Source organism: Bos taurus, chromosome 17 (genome assembly GCF_002263795.3).
Source record: "Bos taurus isolate L1 Dominette 01449 registration number 42190680 breed Hereford chromosome 17, ARS-UCD2.0, whole genome shotgun sequence".
Classification (NCBI taxonomy): domain Eukaryota; kingdom Metazoa; phylum Chordata; class Mammalia; order Artiodactyla; family Bovidae; genus Bos; species Bos taurus.
The window spans coordinates 34,683,986-34,699,813 of record NC_037344.1 but is presented as its reverse complement, the minus strand read 5'-3'; the positions used below and the strand labels follow the sequence as shown (position 1 = coordinate 34,699,813).

Sequence of the window (15,828 nt, the reverse complement as noted above, 5' to 3'; positions counted from 1 at the left end):
CATTAAAAACATTCATGATTCACAGAAAGAGGTCAAAATACCACCATTCCCATCATCAAAATACCACAGGAGTTTGGAAGAAGTTGATTCCAACCCTTGTGGATGACTTTGAGCTTTTCAAGACTTCAGTGGAGGAAGTAACTGCAGATATGGCAGAAATAGCAAGAAAACTGGAATTCGAAATGGAGCCTTAAGATGTGACTGAATTGCTGCAATCTCATGATAAAACTTGAATGAATGAGGAATTGCTTCTTCTGGATGAGCAAAAAAAAAAATGGTTCCTTAAGATGGAATTGACCCCTAGTGAAGATGCTCTGAAGATTGTTGAAATGACAACAAAGAATTTAGAACATTACCTAAACTTAGTTGATAAAGCAGTGGCAGGGTTTGAGAAGATGGACTTCAGTTTTGAAATTCTACTGTAGTTAAAAATGTAAACAAACATTGCATACTACAGAGAATTTGTTTATGAAAGGAAGAGTTGATTGATGTGACACACTTCACTGTTGTCTTAAGAAATTGCCATAGCAACCCCAGCCTTCAGCAACCACCACCCTGGTCAGTCAGCAGTCATAAGCATCAAGGCAGGACTCTCCCAACAGTAAAAGATTTTGACTCATGGAGTGCTCAGATGATGATTAACCTTTTTTAGCAATAAAGTATTTTGTAGTTAAGGTATGTACATTTTTTAAGGCATAATACCATTGCACTCTCAGTGGACTACAGTATAGTGTACACATAACTTTCATATGCACTGGGAAACAAAAAGATCTGTGTAACTCACTCTATTGCTATATTCACTTTATTGAGGTGGTCTTGAACCAAACCAACGTTATCTCTGAAGAATGCCTATAAATACTTGATGTGTTGTGCTTAGTCACTCAGTTGTGGCCGCCTCTTTGCAACCCCATAAACTGTAGCCCACCAAGCTCCTCTGTCTATAGCAATTCTCCAAGCAATAATTCTGGAGTGGGTTGCCATCCCTCCTCCAGGTGAGGTGAAGTGAGAGTCACTGTCGTGTCAGACTTTGCAACCCCATGGACTATATGTATGTATATATTGCTGCTGCTGCCAAGTCGCTTCAGTCGTGTCTGACTCTGTGTAACCCCATAGATGGCAGCCCACCAGGCTCCTCTGTCCCTGGGATTCTCCAGACAAGAATGCTGGAGTGGGTTGCCATTTCCTTCTCCAATACATGAAAGTCAAAAGTGAAAGTGAAGTCTCTCAGTCGTGCCCGACTCTTAGCGACCCCATGGACTGCAGCCTACCAGGCTCCTCCATCCATGGGATTTTCCAGGCAAGAGTACTGGAATGGGGTGCCATTGCCTTTTCCATGATACATATATAGTCCCTGAAATTCTCCAGGCCAGAATATTGGAGTGGGTGGCCTTTCTCTTCTCCAGAGGATCTTCCCAACCCAGGGATCAAACCCAGGTCTCCTGCACTGTGAACTGATTCTTTACCAGCTGAGCCACCAGGGAAGCCCAAGAATACTGGAGTGGGTAGCCTATCCCTTCTCCAGTGAATCTTCCCATCCCAGGAATTGAACCGGGGATCTTCCCAATCCAGGGATCAAACCCAGGTCTCCCTTATTGCATGTGGATTCTTTACCAGCTGAGCCCCCAGGGAAGACCAAATACTTGATGAGTGTTTGCTAAAAACAGTTTTTCATTTGCTGTAAAGGAAATCATTGGTAGGGTTAATGTGGTTCTTTTGTGGTACCACTTTTTCATTTCACCTTGTACAGATATGGAGCAATTACACATTCATCTGATCTTGCCCTTTTAGTTCATCCGTCCCAACTGTCTTAAAAGCCATTAGCATAACGACTTATTGATAATCTCTAACATGAAGTCTTAAGCTCTTTAGCTTATTCGTAACCTGACTTGTGCCTTCTTTACTTTCATCTTACATTGTTCTATTCAACCATTTTGTATTTTTGCACATTGTCCCTTACCTGAAAAATTTCTGACCTCTGTTACTAAAGATCTTGTAATTTGATTCCTAATATACACATGCAAATCTTACACATATATGCCTGTGGTTCTTTTGTCTTATTCATCTTTATATCCCCTCTGTTTGGCAAATAGTACCAACTAAATTTTATTGAATAACTGAATATTTTGTGAAGCGTTTTGGCTCATAGTGTTTCTTATTTTTCAGAAATACTTATTTTGCCTTTTTGTATAAAAATACATGTAAATATATTTGGTAACAGCTTTATTGAGATATACTTCATGTATGAATCATTCGCTTATTTAAAGGGTACAGTTAGCGTGGTGTGCTCAGAGCAGGGGGCCTGAAGAAATGGCTCACTGTTTACAACACACCCAACAGGAATCTGGGTTCATTGTGACAGGAGACACAAAATGTGTGGCCTTTCCATGAACAAGTACCCAACACATGTCCCCCTGCACCTCCATGTGGCTTCAGGACAGGACCAGTGAGACAGGGCTCAACATTGGAAGAAAAAGTATTTAGTGGGGAAGCTTGCTACCTAGAGCTTGTCCAGTCCACACGTGGGTGGGCCATGATTAATCTTATAAAGTCTTTGAACCTCTCTTTTCAAGGAGAAATAAAGAAAGAAAAAGAGATTCCAACTATATGCCATTCTGGAAAAGGCAAAACTGTGGAGACAGTAAAAAGATCAGTGGTTGTCAGGAGTTTGTGGAGAGATGAATATACACGGTACAGAAGTTTTTATGAGCAGTGAAAATACTTTGAATGGCTTTATAACGATGGATACATGTCATTATGTGTGTGTGCTAAATTGCTTCAGTTGTCCGACTCTTTGCGACCCCATGGACTAGCCCACCAGGCTCCTCTGTCCATGGGATTCTTCAGGTGGAATACTGGGGTGGGTTGTCATGCTCTTCTCCAGGGGATCTTCCTGACCCAGGGATCAAACCCATGTCTCTTCAGTCTCCTGCCTTGGCAGCTGGGTCCTTTAGCACTAGCACAACCTGGGAAGCCCACATGTCATTACACTTCTGTCTAAATACATAGAACGTGCGCTGCTATTCTCCTCATAAAAGTGAACTCTGAGTGAATGAGGACCTTGGTGATTATGAAGTGTCAATGCTGTTCATTCTTGGTTTAAAAAGAAAGAAAAAAGTACCATTTTTAATAATGGTTATGCCTGTGAGGGAGGGGGTATATGAGGAATTTCTGTACCTTGTCAATTTTGTTGTAAACCTAAAACTGCGTAGAAAAAAAAAGAGTCGCCCCCACCCAAATTACACTCACTGTAGACATTTTTGGCAGAACTTTCATTTCACTTTAATATATGTATAGATATTATATATATATGTGTGTGTTTGTTGGATTGTGGTGTAAAATGTATATTTTAGATCTGAAAAGTTTGTAGGCCACTGTAGTTATTTATTTTGGCAAATAAAAACAAATTAACCTCAAAAAAAGGGTACAATTCAAAAAAAGGGTCTAGTATATGCAGGAGTTGTACAGCTATAATTACATTAATTTTAGAACATTTTCATCATCCCAGAAGGAAACTCTGTACACTTTTCCCATCGTCTCCCAACCTGTCCATTCCGTCAGCCTTAGGCAAGCACATACCAATTTTATGTCTCTAGATTTGCTGTTTCTAGACATTTCATGTAAATTAGATCATAAAATATGTGGTTCTTTGTGGCTGACTTCTTTCATTTAACATAAAATTTTCAAGGTTCATCCGTGTTGTGTCATATATCACTGCTTCATTCCTTCTTACTGCCAAATAACATTCTATTGCATGAATATTACATATTTGATTATCCATTCCTTAGTTGATAGACATTAGGATTCTGTTTACATTTTGGCTCTCATGAATAAAGCTGCTAAGAACATTCAAACATTCATGAACAAATTTTTGTTTGAATACCTGTTTCCTTTTTTTTTTTACTTAATTTAATTGCTGGATAATTACTTTATAATATGATGGGTTTTGCCATACATCAACATGTATATATGTATCCTTCCCATCCTGAATCCCCCACCCACCTCTCTCCCCACCCTATCCCTCTGGCTTGTCCCAGAGCACTGGCTTTGGGTGCCTTGCTTCATGAATTGAACTCTCACTGGTCATCTGTTTTGCATATTGTAGCGTACATGTTTGTTTCAATGCTATTCTCTCAAATCACCCCACCCTCACCTTCTGCTGAGTCCAAAAGTCTGTTCTTAAACATCTGTGTCTGTTTTGCTGCCCTGCATTTAAGATTGTTGGTACCATCTTTATAAATTCCGTATGTATGTGTTAATATACAGTATTTATATTTCTCTGTTGGACTTACTTCACTGTATAATAGGCTCCAGGTTCATCACCTCATTAGAACGTACTCAAATGTGTTCTTTTCATAGCTGAGTAATATTCCATTGTTTATATATATCACAACTTCCTTATGCATTCATCTACTGGTGGACGTCTAGGTTGCTTCCCTGTTCTAGCTATTGTAAATAGTGCTGCAGTGAACATTGGGGTACATTGGTCTCTTTGAATTCTGGTTTCCTTGGGGTGTATGCCCAGCAGTGGGATTGCTGTATCTTGGTTTCAGTTCTTTGGGGTATATATCAAGTAGCATTGTTGCTAGGTCCTTGGTAACCGCTTGTTTAACCTTTTGAAGAGCTGCCAAGCAGTTTTTTGAAGTGGTTGCACCATTTTACATCCTCAGCAGCAGTGTATGCATCTTTTGTATCTTTTGAGTGTAGCTATCCTAGTGGGTGTGAAATGGTATCTCATTATAATTTTGATTTATATTTTCTTTGTGGCTAGTGATGTTGCAAAGCTTTTCATTTGTATATTGACCATTTGTATGTGTTTTCTTTAGCAAAATGTCTACTCAGGTTTTTTGCTCTTTTTAAAATGTTTTTATTATTGATTTTATTAATATATGCAATTTATTTTATTGATTTTGATATTGATCAATTGATATTGATTTTATTAATATATACAATTGAGTTGTATATATACTAGATCAGATCAGATCAGATCAGTCATTCAGTTGTGTCTGACTCTTTGCGACCCCATGAATCGCAGCACGCCAGGCCTCCCTGTCCATCACCAACTCCTGGCGTTCACTCAGACTCACATCCATCGAGTCAGTGATGCCATCCAGCCATCTCATCCTCTGTCGTCCCCTTCTCCTCCTGCCCCCAATCCCTCCCAGCATCAGAGTCTTTTCCAATAAGTCAACTCTTCGCATGAGGTGGCCAAAGTACTGGAGTTTCAGCTTTAGCATCATTCCCTCCAAAGAAATCCCAGGGCTGATCTCCTTCAGAATGGACTGGTTGGATCTCCTTGCAGTCCAAGGGACTCTCAAGAGTCTTCTCCAACACCACAGTTCAAAAGCATCAATTCTTTGGTGCTCAGCCTTCTTCACAGTCCAACTCTCACATCCGTACATGACCACAGGAAAAACCATAGCCTTGACTAGACGAACCTTTGTTGGCAAAGTAATGTCTCTGCTTTTGAATATGCTATCTAGGTTGGTCATAACTTTCCTTCCAAAGAGTAAGCGTCTTTTAATTTCATGGCTGCAGTCAGCATCTGTAGTGATTCTGGAGCCCAGAAAAATAAAGTCTGACACTGCTTCCACTGTTTCCCCATAGATACAAGCCCTTTATTAGATATCTGCTATCAGGTGGCACAGTGGTAAAGAATCCACCTGCCAATGCAGGTGATACAGGTTTGATCCCTGGTCCAGAAGATCGAGAAGAAATGGCAACCCATTTCTGTCTTGACTGAAAAACTTCATGGACAAAGGAGCCTGGTGGGCTACAGTTCATAGGGTCTCAGAGAGTCAGACACGAGTGAGCACTCACACGTCAGATGTATGTGATTTGCAAATATTTTCTCCCATTCAGTGAGATACCTCTTCTTGATAATGTTCTTTGCAGCATTAAAGTTTTTAATTTTGAGAAAGTCCAGTCTCTCTCTTTTTTCTTTTGTTGTGTGTAGTTTTGATACCACGTTTGAAAAAGTATTGCCAAATTGAAGGTCAGGAGGATTTACCATATATTCTATTTTGAGTTTATACTTTTAGCATGCACGTTTAGGTCTTTGGTTAATTTTTTTTTCCCTCCTGAGTATGTTTAACTCTGCTCCTTTACATGTAACCATGCTGCTGCTGCTAAGTCACTTCAGTTGTGTCCGACTCTGTGTGACCCCATAGATGGCAGCCCACCAGGCTCCCCCGTCCCTGGAATTCTCCGCAAGAACACTGCAGTGGTTTGCCATTTCCTTCTCCAGTGCATGAAAGTGAAAAGTGAAAGTGAAGTCACTCAGTTGTGTCCGACTCTTAGGGACCGCATGGATTGCAGCCTACCAGGCTCCTCTGTCCATGGGATATTCCAGGCAAGAGTACTGGAGTGGGGTACCATTGCCTTCTCCGACATGTAACCCATAGGACTATAGAAATTCTAACTGTAGCTTGGAGTTATAACCATATGTGGAAAAAGATTTGTTGTGGTTTCTTTTAAACTGTGGTAAAATGTGCAAAATATGAATTTTACCATTTTCACCAGTCTAAAGTGTGTAATTTGTGGCATTAGGCATATTCCCATTGCTGTGCATCCATCACCACCATTCGTCTTTAGAACTCTTCCTCTTCCTGCACAGAAGCTCTGTACCCATTAGAGAGTGACTCTTTGTTTCCTCCCTCACTATTAAGTATGATGTTGGACTTGTTTTTTCTTTTTTTTTCTTTTAAAGAGTCCTTTACTAAGTTCCTTTCTATTTCTAGTTTGCTGAGAGGTTTTTTTTTTTTTTTTTTTTTAAATCATAAATGGATGTTGAATACTCGTGAATGCTTTCTCTGCTTCTATTGAAAAGCTCATATGGTTTTTCTTAGTCTGTCAATACAACAGATTACATTGAGGTTTTTTTTCACATTGAATTGTTCTTTTATTCCTGGATGAACTCCACTCTGCTGTGATATAGTATCCTTTTTATATATTACTGGATTCTATTTGCTAACATTTTGTTGAGAATTTTTGTTGAGAATATCTTCATGGGAGATGTTGGTGTGTAATTTTCTTATAATGTTTTTGTCTGGTTTTGGTATTAGGATAATGCTGGTATTATAGTGAGTTGGAAATGTTCTCTACTCACTTATATGTTGGAAGAAATTATGTAGAATTCGTATTGTTTCTCCCTTGAATGGTCTCTATTGAAACCATTTGGTCCTATTATTTTCTTTATTTGGAGGGATTAGGTTTTATTTAATTTTTTAGTAAACCTAAGATTATTCAGGTTATCTGTTTTTTATCTTGAGTGAGTTTTGATAGTTTGTATCTTTTAAAAAATTGGTTGATTTTGCCTTAATTTTCTGATTTAGGGACATATAGTTGTTTATCGTCTTCCTTATTATCTCTTAACTGTCTGTGGGATCAGTAGTGATATTTTGTCTTTCATTTCTGATACTGGTAATTTATGTCTTCTTTTTTTTATCACAATCAGTCTGCCTGGGGGTCTAGTGATTTTATTGAATTTTTTTCCCAGTTACCAGCTTTTTATTTTATTTTTCCGATTTTGATTTCATTATTTCTGTACTCATTATTTTCTTTTCCATCTGCATTAGGCTTAATTTGCTCTTCTTCCTTTCGTGTGAGGTGGGAGCTGTGGTTAATGAACTTCTGTCTCTTCTAGGTCAATGCTGTAAATGATCATTAGGCATTGTTTTAGCTGCATCCCTCATATTTGATGTGTTGTACTTTCATTTCCATTAGTTTAAAATATTTTTTATTTCCCTTGAAACATCTTTAACTTAATATGGTCTACTTTTAAGTGAAAATGTATCACATGCAAGAATCTTTAAACAGTCTACTTGTATTGCTCCCCTCCTGGCCTTTGTGCTATTGTCATATATTTTACTTTGAGTTCAGTTCAGTCGCTCAGCCAAGTCTGACTCTTTGCAACCTCATGGACTGCAGCATGCCAGGCCTACCCGTCTATCACCAACTCCTGGAGTTTACTTAAACTCATGTCCGTTGAATCAGTGATGCCATCCAACCATCTCATGCTCTGTCGTCCCCTTCTCCTCCTGCCTTCGCTCTTTGCCAGCATCAGGGTCTTTTTAAATGAGTCAGTTCTTCGCAACAGGTGGCCAAAGGATTGGAGTTTCAGCTTCAGCATCAGTCCTTCCAGTGAATATTCAGGACTGATTTCCTTTAGGATTGACTGGTTGGATCTCCTTGTCTTCAAGGGACTCTGAAGAGTCTTTTCCAAAACCACAGTTCAAAAGCGTCAATTCTTCAGCACTCAGCTTTCTTTATAGTCCAACTCTCACATACATATATGACTACTGGAAAAACCATGGCTTTGACTGGACGGACTTTTGTTGGCAAAGTAATGTCTCTGCTTTTTAATATGCTGTCTAGGTTGGTCATAGCTTTTCTTCTAAGAAGCGAGCGTCATTTAATTTCATTGTGGCAGTCACCATCTGCAGTGATTTTGGAGCCCCCAAAAATAAAGTCTCTCACTGTTTCCCCATCTATTTGCCATGAAGTAATAGGACCAGCTATTTGTAAGGCCTTCCCAGACAGCCATTTTGCTTTTTTGCATTTTTTTCTATGGGAATGGTCTTGATCCCTGTCTCCTGTACAATGTCACGAACCTCATTCCATAGTTCATCAGGCACTCTATCTATCAGATCTAGGCCCTTAAATCTATTTCTTACTTCCACTGTATAATCATAAGGGATTTGATCTAGGTCATACCTGAATGGTCTAGTGGTTTTCCCTACTTTCTTCAATTTAAGTCTGAATTTGGCAATAAGGAGTTTATGGTCTGAGCCACAGTCAACTCCCGGGCTTGTTTTTGCTGACTGTATAGAGCTTCTCCATCTTTGGCTGCAAAGAATATAATCAGTCTGATTTCGGTGTTGACCATCTGGTGATGTCCATGTATGGAGTCTTCTCTTGTGTTGTTGGAAGAGGGTGTTTGTTATGACCAGTGCATTTTCTTGGCAAAACTCTATTAGTCTTTGCCCTGCTTCATTCCGTATTCCAAGGCCAAATTTGCCTGTTACTCCAGGTGTTTCTTGACTTCCTACTTTTGAATTCCAGTCCCCTATAATGAAAAGGACATCTTTTTTGGAGGGAAAGTTATGACCAACCTAGATAGCATATTCAAAAGCAGAGACATTACTTTGCCAACAAAGGTCCGTCTAGTCAAGGCTGTGGTTTTTCCAGTAGTCATGTATGGGTGTGAGAGTTGGACTATAAAGAAAGCTGAGTGCCGAAGAATTGATGCCTTTGATCTGTGGTGTTGGAGAAGACTTGAGAGTCCCTTGGACTGCAAGGAGATCCAACCAGTCCATCCTAAAGATCAGTCCTGAGTGTTCATTGGAACGACTGATGTTGAAGCTGAAACTCCAATACTTTGGCAACCTGATGCGAAGAGCTGACTCATTTTAAAAGACTCTGATGGTAGGAAATATTGAGGACAGGAGGAGAAGGGGCTGACGAGGATAAGATGGTTAGATGGCATCACCGACTCAATGGACATGGTAAACTCTGGGAGTTTGTGATGGACAGGGAGGCCTGGTGTGCTGCAGTTCATGGGGTCGCAAAGGGTTGGACACAACTGAGAAACTGAACTGAACTGAACTGGAGCATCCCTTTAGCCAGTCTTGGCAGGAGAAGATTTTTCTCTACATGTATGCAAACATTTTTATTATCAGGCAACCATCAAAAGAGATCAGAAGAAATGGTCTGAATTTATGACCCAAAAGATCATAAATTTGGACAGATCTGGGCTAGAAAATGTCTTGCAAAACATATGTATGGCCCAACACTTTTACATGTTGGCAACATTTTTGACTACTTCTGACCACATGTGTTGGTTAATTCCTAACTCCCTAAATTTCTATTTTTCCCATCTCACCTCCTACAGTCTATTTCCCTGTCATTTCTACTCCTCTGCCACTTTTTTTTTTAATATAGCACAAATGAAATGTACATCTGCTCATTTATTTATTCCCATACCAAACATTGAGCATCTATACTGTACAGACACTGTGTTAGGAAGGTCCTAGTGATAGATACATACATAACAAAAGAACCCTTCTGTTTGGTTATTATTCACTCGTATCACAGATGCCCAAAGAAGAAGAATCTCAACAAAACTTTAAAAAAAATCTTTGCTATTTGAAACTTTTCTGGGCCTTTTATATGATTTCTTTTAGTTTGGGGGCATTTGGTCATATATTACATGTGGCTGATTTAAAATTCACTTGAGAAACTTGTGTACATGTGCTTCTTTGGTCCCAGGGCTAGGGGCCCAATCAGTAGAAGTCCCAGTCTTTTCCTACTGTTCCTGTATGTTTCATGTATTTTATCCATATTCTTTTATCTTTTCCCTATTGTGCTATGCCATAGTAAGAATGACAGAGGTTAGTAAGTTTCCTTAAATAATCAAAGAATTTTTTGCTGAATGCAGTTAAATTATTCAAGGAATTTGGTGAATTAGGAAAAACAAAATATTTTAATGAGACATGAAGAATTTTCTAAATGAAACTTTGTCATTTTCATGATGTGAGTTTCATTTTTTTTAAAAAAGAATATTGCTGCAATTGGATTTTTTTTTCTTGTTTCCATTTTTTTTTTTTTTTGGTGAGACTTTTCATTGTTTTTCAGACAAAAGTAAGTTGTTTTTTAAAAGCTCATTTTGGAAATGGTTAACCATTTTTAAGTTGAACTAGGGCATAAAGTTTTGATCTAAGGGGGACTTATTTACATACTTATTGTATTTGTAAGTTTGACTTCAGTATAGCCAGCTCTCTGAGCACAGCTCATAGTAGACTCATTAAAGTGTGATTGTAATGTAAATGACGTTTTAGAAATTGAACTCAAGTTTTAATATAACCACTTAACTGATCAAGAAATCTATAGTTTGAAATTTGGTTACAGTATTTGCCTTAAAGTTGATCCTTATTGCCATGGTTTTTGGAATATCTTTTTATTTACTGGCATAGTTCCTTTCTTCTTTACCTTAATGTTTTCCTTTATTAATTAGAATTAGAGAGCCATCTGGCTCCCATAACTTTTATGTTTCAATGAGATTCTCAAATGTGATTTACTCAACAACAAAATCACTCAGATTAGTAGCAGTTTGCAATTATTAGCAAAGTTCTGGTGTACAGTTCCTTATATTCTTTCTCATCTACTATTTTTAAGCAGTTCTTTCCTGTGAAACTGTTAGGTATTTCAACCTAGCAACCTTATGCAAAATGGAAGCAGGAAAAGGGGAAAAGCTGAGTTAAGAGAGAAAAGAGAAGGAGAAAAACACTGCATGCTCAGCCCTTTCCACCACCCTGTGCAAGGTCTTTCTCCGTATTTTTATTTGCCTTATGCTCCATTCGCCTTTTACTTTTCAGAGTCCTCATGTAGTTGGGTTTTGTATTTTGTCTGAAATTCGTATTTTTAATCAGTGGGGTTGGGAGACAGACAGAGGCTATATATGGTTTATGGTACTATAGTGGAACTGGAACTTAGACTTGTCTTTTAAGAAACCTCAAAAGAACATTCATTTGTTTGTTTATTTATTTAAATTTTTTTATTGGGGTATAGTTGCTTTACTCAGTCCTGTCTGACTCTGTGACTCCATGGACTATACAGTCCATGGAATTCTCTAGGCCAGAATACTGGAGTGGGTAGCCTTTCTCTTCTCCAGAGGATCTTTCCAACTCAGGGATCAAACCCAGGTCTCCTGCATTACACGTGGATTCTTTACCAGATGAGCCACAAGGGAAGCCCCCACAATGTTGGTTAGTTTTTGCTCTACGGCAAAGTGAATCAGTTATACATATATCCAGTCTTTTTTAGATTTTCTTCCCATTTAGGTCACCAGAGATCATTGAGTAGAGTTCCCTGTGATATACAATAGGTTCTCATACACAGTAATGTATATATGTCAATCCCAGACTCCCAGTTTGCACCAGCCCCCTTCTTCCTTTGAAAACCATAGGTTTGTTTTCTACATCTGTGACTCTATTTTTACTTGTAAATAGGTTCATCTATACCATTTTTCTAGATTCCATATATGAACGATATTATACAGTATTTGTTTTTCTCTTTCTGACTTACTTCATTCTGTACGTCAATCTCTAGGTCCATCTACATGTCTGCAAATGGCACTGTTTCTTTCCTTTTTATGGCTGAGTGATATTTCATTGTACATATGTACCACATCTTTTCTATCTGTCCTTCTTTCAGTGGTCATTTAGGTTCCTTCCATGTCCTGTTCATTGTAATAATGCTGCAATGAACATCAGGGTGCATACATCCTTTTGAATTACAGTTTTCTCCAAATATATGTCTAGGAGTGGGATTGCTGGGTCAGATGGTAGCTCTATGAATATTTTTAGTTTTTTGCTGTTTTCCATAGTGGTTGTACCAATTTTACATTTCCGCCAACAGTGTAAGATGGTTATCTTTTCTTCACATCCTCTCCAGCATTTATCCTTTGTAGATTTTTTGATGATGGCCATTTTGACTAGTGTGAAGTGATATCTCATTGTAGTTTTGATTTGCATTTCTGTAATAATTAGTGATGTTGAACCTCTTTTCATGTGTTTGTTGGCCATCTGTCTTCTTTGGTGAAATGTCTATTTCGGTCTTCCACCCATTTTTGGATTGGGTCTTTGTTTTTTTTTAATACTGAACTGCATGTACTGTCTGTGTATTTTGGAGATTAATCCCTTATCAGTTGCTTCATTTGCAGATGTTTTCTCCCGTTTTGACAGTTGTCAGTTGTCTTTTCATTTTATTTTAGAATTATTTTTTAAAGCAGGAGGAAAAGTATTTTGTCTTTTCACCATATAAAGCTAATGACTTTCACTTATTTTTACTTTGATGTAAGAATACTTTTTAAACACTGCTTCCTAAATTTGATTTGTCTTCATTAAAGAAGCATCTGGAACTTTTTTTTTTTTTTTTTTGAATCTTGGAAGTTGGTTTTCTAAGCTTATCTTTCTGCATTATGTAGTATCCCTAGTTATTTGGTATATTTATGATTTCTTATCAAATTAAATGTATCTTAAATACTTGAATTGTCAAGAAGCTGGTGTATGACACAGCAGAGAATTTGGTACAGGTGCCAACCCACTTGCTAGTGCCTGTCCTTACGTCGGGACTTGTTAGTGTACAAGAACAAAGTGAAAAGCACTCTTTGTTGCCATATATTCTATAAAAATTAACACTTTGAAAAGAATTTTTGTTCCTGGCAGTGTAATACTTGGCACATAGCAAATAAGAGAATCTTGACTAACAGGTATATAAGGACACTGTCAGCCCCATATAAGGACACTGTCAGCCCCTCTGGAGCTACTGAATTCCTCTTTCATAGTCATTTTTCTTGTTCCTTAATTTTTATTTTGTCCTCTTGGAAGTTGTCTGTAAAAGTTTTTTTGTTTTGTTTTGTTTTAACCTGATCATCAAGTCTTCTGGCTTCTGTAGGTGTGCAGTTTGAACTGAGTTTTTGTTTGTGCAGTTTGAATTGAGTTTTTGTTTTTGGGGTTTTTTTGGATTTGTGTCATTGTTGGATGCTTGTTCAGAAAGTACTTATTTGTACTTATTTGTGAGGGGCATTTCCCTTTGGGAAATTTATTTCACTGTTCTGTGCTTCTTTGACAGCTGTTCCTTCACTTCTAACTTTATTACTAATTTAAAACGTTATAAAACCATATGTGAGCAGCTGTTCACCATTTTCATCAGAACAAAATAAGAAAGAAAGGACCCAAATATTATCAGGAATGATTTAGGTTAGATTGTAAGAATAATTTTTTTGGTAGTTATGATATAGTGTAACTTATTTAAAAGACAGTTATAGAATTAAAAATGATTTTAAAGAGCATAAAATAGTATTTGTTGAAAGATGAAATACTGACTGAAGGAACGATAGCGAACCAGCTAGTTTTTGAATTCTTGTTCTGGAATTTTATAATTTCATGGTGTTTATTCTTCTCTTACAGACCTTTTTCCATTACTTTCTGTGCTTTAAGATTCTTCTATGCAATAGTATTCTGAAACCAATTTACATTTATTTTTAATAGGTTTCTTAGCTGTACAAAGACATTTATTTGGCATGCATTTGCTAAATAAAAATGTAAAACCTGTTTGCCTGTAGTTTAAGAAATGTGGTAATGTGTTTTAAGAAAAATAATAGAAAAGTTATGGTAATTCAGTATTGTTTATGAAACTACAGATGTTATGGCTTGATTGTCCTTAGTCTTCTATCACTAGTCCTTCAAAATATTACTATTCAGACATTTAAAATAAAAATAATACTTATTTAGTGTTTATTAGTTACCACGTGCTAGGCAAAGTTCAGCTAATGAAATATATACTAAACTTTTTGATTCTCACAATAATCCTGAAACCTTAGGTTTTGTTGTCCCCTTATTATAGATGAGAAAGAAATTTACAGAGATTAAGTAAATTGGCCCAAGTGATACAGTAACTAGTGAAAGTGAAAGTCACTCAGTCCTGGCTGACTCTTTGCGACCCCATGGACTGTATAGTCCATGGAATTCTCCAGGCCAGAATACTGGAGTGGGTAACCTTTCCCTTTTCCAGGGGATCTTCCCAACCCAGAGATCGAACCCAGGTCTCCCACATTGCAGGCAGATTCTTTACCAGCTGAGCCACGAGGGAAGCCCAAGAATACTGGAGTGGGTAGCCTTTCCCTTCTCCAGGAATCGAACTGGGGTCTCCTGCATTGCAGGCGGATTCTTTACTGAGCTATGATGGAAGCCAGTAACTTCATACAAAATGAAGTGTATGAAGTTTTTAAAAAGTAGAATATAAAGTTCTGTTATATTATGCACAGGCACAGCCATTTGAAAGACTAGAAAGTACTACCCCACAATATTAAAAATGGTTCTTTTTAGGTGATGAGGTAACAGGTAATTCTTACATTGTCTTTCATAATTTCTTACAGGTTGTACTAGCTATAAGAGCTATAATACCTAACCTCATAAACATATGAGGTAGGAATTGGTATTATTACCTTCATATTCTAACACTTTGACATAAGTCTTTCTATATGCCACCTTTTCCAAATTTCTGTCCTCCTCATCTCACATATTTAAGAACGTTAACCTATTTTATTTTCTCAGTAGTTTTTGTATTATTTTGTGTGTAGACAGATGTTTTATGTCTTTAGTCAAAGACTATGTCTTTTAAGATACTTTCCTTATTCCTCTTTCTAGATTAAAAATATTTGAGGACATTATCTTATTTTCTTTTGTGCCCTTACACTAAGACAAGTTGAGCACAAAGAAGACATTAAAGTTTATTGAATTTATTTCCCTTGTAAATTCCCCAGTGCAACTGGAAACTAATTCCTTAATTTCCAAATGTATTTTTCTCTCTTTTAATGTAACTTTCAATTATACATTTCCCCAAGTCTGAATCCTGACTGTTAAGCTTGACTTGGTTTTCTTTTTTACATCTCCTCTCCAAATCTAATTAAGACTCATTGATTAGTCTTTTTAAATAAAGTTAATATAATTTTAATCCTTTTTCCTCCATAGTAATGCAGATAACTATGGTCTCTTATAAGACTTGGTGTAGAAGCCTCTCCTCCCCATCTTCCCAGTTTTAATCCCCGCTCCACTTTATAACCACAGTGCTCTTCTGGAGATCTGATCACATCATTTTCCTTATTAAGTTGCTCTCCATTGCTCTCGGGATAAAGTATAAATTTTTTGATGTTTTATGAATCTTCAGTGTCTGATAGCTTCATATGTTGGCTGACTTCTCTTGTTTCTCTTCTTCTGGTCTCAATTCTAGCCACACTGAATTACCTTTATTTCACCTAATGTTTGATGC

The 15,828-nt window shown here is 37.5% G+C and overlaps 1 protein-coding gene and 1 non-coding gene across 8 annotated transcripts in view; both read left to right on the top strand.

The window, feature by feature from the left end:
• Positions 1-15,828, top strand: part of SPATA5 (spermatogenesis associated 5) — a 331,976-nt gene that overhangs the window by 47,277 nt on the left and 268,871 nt on the right. The window lies entirely within an intron of this gene.
• Positions 2,277-2,405, top strand: LOC112442097 (small nucleolar RNA SNORA11). The gene has a single exon (XR_003030115.1). It is a non-coding gene; the product is annotated as a small nucleolar RNA SNORA11 (small nucleolar RNA).